The 6,651-nt window shown below is 36.1% G+C and overlaps 1 pseudogene; it reads left to right on the forward strand.

Moving 5' to 3' along the window:
* The first annotated feature begins 2,285 nt into the window (after positions 1-2,285).
* LOC120146145 lies at positions 2,286-5,594 on the forward strand (annotated as a pseudogene).
* The last annotated feature ends 1,057 nt before the right edge of the window (positions 5,595-6,651 follow it).

Raw genomic sequence — 6,651 nt, forward strand, 5'->3', positions numbered from 1 at the left:
ATTTTTTTTTTGGAGTTTGTATCATTTTTTATAGTTTAAATTAATATTTTTTATTTGATTTTGTTTAGTAGATAGTAACATTGATTTTGATATTAATTACCCACTTAAGATTCTTTTTTCTCATTATTTTTCTTTTAGTTTTTAATAAAAATAATTATATCGTTGTGACATATTTTATTTGTCTTTGTGACATGTTTTTCATCTTCTTTATTAGTCGTTTGACCATTCTTTTATTTTATGTTTTCTTAGAGTTAGATTTGACGACATCATGATTGATCAAGATGACACTTATTTGTAATCCTATTGATCTTCCCTATTATGGATCATCGGAATGAATTTGGATACATGATTTTCTGATCGCGGAAAGTTTCTCACGATACTCAATTCTAATTTACAATTCTCGGTTGTCTTTTAATACCTTAATATCCTTTCGTGGTTTATTTTTCGATATAATCAAATTTATTCGTATCTATTTTTTATTCGAATCTTTTTGTTGAGTTTTTAACTTTTTTATTTATAATCTTTATATGATCTAAAGTGACAAGTTTTAATATTATGAGAAAATGTCTAAATCTCTCATGTAATTTTAGATATTTTCAATTTTTAATAAAACCAAACTTTTATTAAAAAAATTTATTATCCTTAATATTAAGAGAAAATAACCTCAGTGACCAAAAATCCTAAATAATATAGGATTTTGACCAATTTTTTTTGGATTTGCGAAAATGACCAACAAAATCGCAATGCGATCTCTAATTCGCATTGCGATCTCCACTATCGCAAATTCGACTTGCATTTCGCGTTGCGATAGTTGAAAATCACGTTGCGATTTTCCATTTCGCGTTGCGATAGTTGAAAATCGCGTTGCGATTTTCCATTTCGCGTTGCGATAGTTGAAAATCGCGTTGCGATTTTCCATTTCGCGTTGCGATAGTCTACAGTTGTTGTTGCGATAGTCTACAGTTGTCGTTGCAATTTTCCAAATTCGTTGCAAAAGTTTGTTGTGATAGTTAAAAAAAAGATTTTGTTTCTCTAAAAAGATAGTATCCGCACGGACGTGTCGAAGACACGTATTACCACGACCACGACCACGACCCGAGACCGACGGCTGCGGCGGCGGCGCGCGAGAGTCCCCCTTGTTCTCTATCACTCAACAAGGAAGTGGGAAAGCCAAGCCTTAAATATCATTCCCAATAATGTTTCCAATACTATGTGGGATTGAGCATTACCAATACTTGTTTCCAATACAATGTGATTATTCAGGAAACAATTAACAATCACCTTAAAACAACTGAATTAGCAACCAATTGCATTAGTATTATACGATTAAATATGTCATAATTAAAAGTCAATCTACAATCAATCGCGATTATTGCAATTTTAAGCAAAACATTCAAAAATAATATCACTATTTAAGGCTCAATCCCACATAGTATTGGGAACAAGGGTTGGTAATGCTCAAATCCCACATAGTATTGTAAACACTATTGGGAATAGTATTTAAGGTTTGACTTTCTCACTTCCTTGTTGAGTGATAGAGAACAAGGGGGACTCTCGCGCGCCGCCGCCGCCGTCCGTCTCGTCTCGTCGTCGTCGTGGTCGTGGTCGTGGTAATACGTGTCTTCGACACGTCCGCGCGGATACTATCGCAACGCGAAATGGAAAATCGCAACGCGAAATGGAAAATCGCAACGCGATTTTCAACTATCGCAACGCGAAATGGAAAATCGCAACGCGATTTTCAACTATCGCAACGCGAAATGGAAAATCGTAACGCGATTTTCAACTATCACAACGCGAACTGGAAAATCGCAACGCGATTATCGCAACGTGAAATGGAAAATCGCAACGCGAAATGCAACGCGAATTTGCGATAGTGGAGATCGCAATACGAATTATAGATCGCAATGCGAATTATAGATCACATTGCGATTTTGTTGGTCATTTTCGTAAATCCAAAAAAAAATTATCAAAATCGTATATTATCTGGGATTTTTGGTCACTGAGATTATTTTCTTTAATATTAAAAACCAACATTACTGTAAAACAGAGTCCAAATATAAAACTATTATCCCATTTTCCAACCAATCAATCATCAACCGTCCATTCTCATTGACGGGGGATTTTCAACCGTCAAAATTGCTTAAGCCTCATTCACGCTTCAATTGGACACGCAGATCGAGAAAGCCTCCAAATTAGAATAAGTCAAAGCCACCTACAAAACAAACACCCAAAATTAATAATAATAACAATAAACTTTTCGATTCGTTTTTTTCCCTTTTTTTCTTATTGAATTCTCTCTTCCTCTCTTTGGTTTTCCTTCCCTCCAAACGCCATCGCTATAGTTGCCATTTCTGCTTTCGGATTTTTTCTCACCGCTCTCATTGCTTCACCGGTGATTGATGTTCTTTCACAGGACAAGTTTCTGAATTTCTCAATGATAAGGGATTGGTTTTTCGTTTCCGGAGGCTAATTTTGCCTCCTTTTACCACCTCTCTCTCAACTTCCGCGGTAAGTTTCATTCTTCCTAATTCATCGGTCCTCTGTTTCCTACAAATTTTCTTTTCTGTAAGATTTTCCTACGAAGAATGTCTGAACCTTTTAATGTTAATTGAAAATTACCAAAATAATAAATCTCATGTTTGACATTTTTAAGAAAATTATTATATTTCCTGAAAGATTGATGTAGAACAACAAAGGAACTTTTTAACATGTCTTTCATTTATTTATTATTGAATCGTTGATTTCAAGAACTTCTCTATGTGATTGAGTGATCCGGGTTCTTGTTTAATCGTTTATTTCAGGAACATTCCTATGTGATTGAATGATCCAGGAGGAATTTATATAGCTGATGGCTGGAGTCAGAAATGAAAGGAGGGAAAATTTCAGAGGATCTGTAGTATTCAAGAGAGAATGAGAACTTTTATATTTTTTCCATTATTTAGTGTAGATTTTTTTCAACTTCTCGTAAACAAATAGGTTGCTCGAGTTTGAATGCATATATTGATACATGGAGTCAGAAATATTTTCGCCTCGAAGAGATTTGGTAAAATGTTGTAATTGCAGTTGTACTACCTGTGCTTTGATTGGCGCACCTTCGAATTCCTGGTTTCGGTCTGTGAAGCGAAAATATAATGAGTTTGAGAATGGAAGCAGGTTTTATGTTCCGGGGCTTGATCTTTATTCCAATGCCCGAGTCCAAATTGAGAATGAATGTGCTGCTTTGCGGGAGACAGTCAGCAGCCAACAAGCAACAATACAGGGTTTGTATTCGGAATTGGAGGAAGAGAGAAGCGCCTCATCTTCAGCTGCAACTGAGGCCATGTGGATGATATTGAAGTTGCAGAGTGAGAAGGCAGAGATCGAAATGGAGTTCAGGCAATTCAAGCGTCTTGCCGAGGAGAAAATGTCACATGACCAGCAGGAGATACTGGTTTTGGAGGATCTGTTGTATAAGAGAGAGCAGACTATTCAAGCTTTAACTTGTGAAGCACAGGCATACAAGCATAGGATGTTGAGTTATGGGTTTACAGAGGAGGAGGTTGAGGTTGAGGGTGAGAAGGATGGACAGATGTGGCATCCAAGTGTGGCTGAGGACCTCAATGCCGAAGTTGATCTTACATATGATTATCCCCTCTAAAGTGCATTTTGAATGAGAATCCTGGCAATGATGTTGAAGACGTTGAAAATACACATTTGGGGAGACCCCTCTTTCCGGAGAACACTTGAGGAATCTGGAAGAAAGGATCTCCCAAATGGAGAGAAATTCCAGTAGCAGCCAGCTGGATGGAGAGGTTCCTGGAACAAGGAATGTGTTGGAGAAGGTGGTAGTTGGCCACTCTCCTAGGCGCCGAAGACATTCAAGGAGGCATTCAGCAGATAGTACAAATTCATTCTTTTCTAGGGAGATGGGTTCAGAGTTTATCAGTGATTCCCCCAGGTTACCTTTGGTTCTCCCAGGTATAATACTAGCTTCAAGAAGATGGAGTTAGTTTCGGAAATGGACGAGATTTTGAGCACACGAAGAATGAATAATGCTTCAGAAGTTGAAGATGATATGAGTGACAGAGTTTATACAATTGATTCTGTCCGTAATGAGGTGCCATGTAATGGAACTGCAGAGCACAAACATGGACTCGGAATTTCTGATAACTATGCATCCACTACAAGGGAGACATGCAATCTGCCTGATGTTTCTGACCCTGATATCAAGAAGCTGTGCGTGAGGCTTCAGAACCTTGAGGCTGACAGGGAATCAATGAGACAAGCACTGCTATCGATGCGAACTGACAAAGCACAGTTGGTATTATTGAAAGAAATAGCTCAACATTTGTGTAAGGAAATGTCACCTGAAAAAGAAGTGGTTGCGAAGCCATCTATTCTTGGAAGCCTCTTCAAGGTAACCTCTGTTTACGTTAAGTGTATATTATGGTCGAGTTCTGTATTTGACTCTCATGTCTATATTTTTCACTCTTCAATTTCATGTTGCTTTATTGCTGACCAATTTAGTTTGGTTTCAGTTTTTTGTCCACTTAATTCTGGCATTATTTTAGTTCCTGTATATCAATCATCCGTTGCAGGTTCAAATTTGGGTTGTAATATATCTGGAATCCATCGTTTGAATGTTAATCCAACATTGTTGAAACCATCATAAACATAATATGCGGTAATTATTCATCAATGGAGATCTTCTATTTTTTCCATATTCTTTTGATGGTTTATTTCTTCTTTTTCTTTTCAGTGGATTGTATCTCCTATTCGTTGGAGGCGGAGAGCACGCCGAAGCAAGTAAGTGGAATAATTGTCATCTATGTACTTGCTGTTGGGTTGACCAATGTTTTAAAACTGACATATTTTGGTTTCCCTTTTCTTTATCTCTATTAATATTTTATCTAACTGAAAGCAATATTTGGTAAATATTAGCGTTCTTATTAATGCATTTTACGACATAGCAAAGTCGAAAATAGTTATTCTGGTGCAATGAAAAGAAATGTAGTCTTTAACATCCATCATTTTAAGGCCATAGCCTTTAATAGTTGACCGTGAAACAATAGAAATACAGATTTACTCAGCAAGCAAGTACTTGATATTTTACGTTGGATATTGACATTGAAATCTATGAACATAACATTATCCTAGAGAAAAGTTAATGTCTGCGTTTGAAAACCATGTTTGTTGATATATCTTCTTTAATTATATAGGTACCTGTACGGATTGTCGCCAAACAACGTTGGCTTGCTAATGGTTTTAGACAAGGGCCCTCGACTTAGACAGTGGAGATGCCTTTCAAGCACACAAGTGTGAAAGAACGTGAAAACGATTTGATATGTAGACGAAGCCTATAACCATAACTGCGAATGCTGAATGGGGTTGATCAAGCTATCATGGGATTAATGCAGAATTTGGTATGTTGTACAGTGTTCTTTTGTTTTATTTGTTCGGGATTGAATACATGCTCAATGAGCAAAACATGCATACTCGCTCATATATTCGTGGATTTCCGTTTGAGGTATTTGCCCTTAGGCCATCTCTTTTATATTTCTGATTCATGTATGCAGTGTTATACTTTTATAATTCAAGCAATTTGTTATTTCTCAAGAGGTATATATGTATATATTGTATACATTATGTTATTATTCTTGTTTCATTTACCCTTTTTTTGTTCATTATATGTTGTGTTTTCTTAGATGAAAATGAAATATCTAAAAGAACCTTTGGATTTGGAAAGTTGGACAAGTTAATTCTCTCTGGTAATAAGTAATAACCCATTAACTATAAGCATGAAATCCAAGATGATCATGCATACTGAAATGAAAATAATACAAATACATAATCATCGGTAGATCCATAGATAAAATAGATAACTAACAAAAAGAAATTCGAATTTCAGGGTATGCTCATCTTAGATTACACTTACATCCGTCACTGACAATAATTGAGGTAATACAGAAAAGAATTATTAAAGAGGAATAAAATTATAATTCTGTGTGTATCATCTTTATAATATCACAATCTGTTATAAATTTACGAGAGTTAAAGTGTAATTTTATAGAATTAAACTGAAATATTATTAGTCTCTCTTGGCGCCACCCATGCTTAAGGAATTGAAAGAGGGCTGAGGGCTTGTGTGTGATATCTGAGTAACTTGAAATAGCAATACTTGATATATACAAAAAAGAAGCAATTTCGTCAAATTAAAGTTTTCTCCGTACTCTTTTGGACTGGCTTATGGAATGGTGCTGTCGAAACAGATGCATACATAAAGGGAACCTTCGTTGTCCGCATAAGCAGGCAAAGGGGGAAACTACCCAAATCAAAGACCCTTTTCATGCAAAACTCATTCCAACTTCAAATAAGGCCTCGCGCAGGGACAAACAGTTTAATCAACTTCCTTATATACCAGTTATTCCCTTGTCTGTGTATATGAAAATTGAAAAATAAAGCCCAAAAGTCAAAAGTCTAAATTTAATATGGAAATTCGAATTGACTGATTTATCAAGTTTGATCCTAACCACTTATTTTGTTCTATAGGTTCATTACAGTTTAGGGAGGACAAATGAGTACAATTTCGTGGATTTCGTACCGTACTCGATCCAATTGGGACGAAGATTGGTATAACTTTAGTGGGTAGTGGGCGGGTGTGGATTTAGA

Source organism: Hibiscus syriacus, unplaced genomic scaffold (genome assembly GCF_006381635.1).
Source record: "Hibiscus syriacus cultivar Baekdansim isolate YM2019G1 unplaced genomic scaffold, ASM638163v2 tig00110895_pilon, whole genome shotgun sequence".
Lineage (NCBI taxonomy): Eukaryota > Viridiplantae > Streptophyta > Magnoliopsida > Malvales > Malvaceae > Hibiscus > Hibiscus syriacus.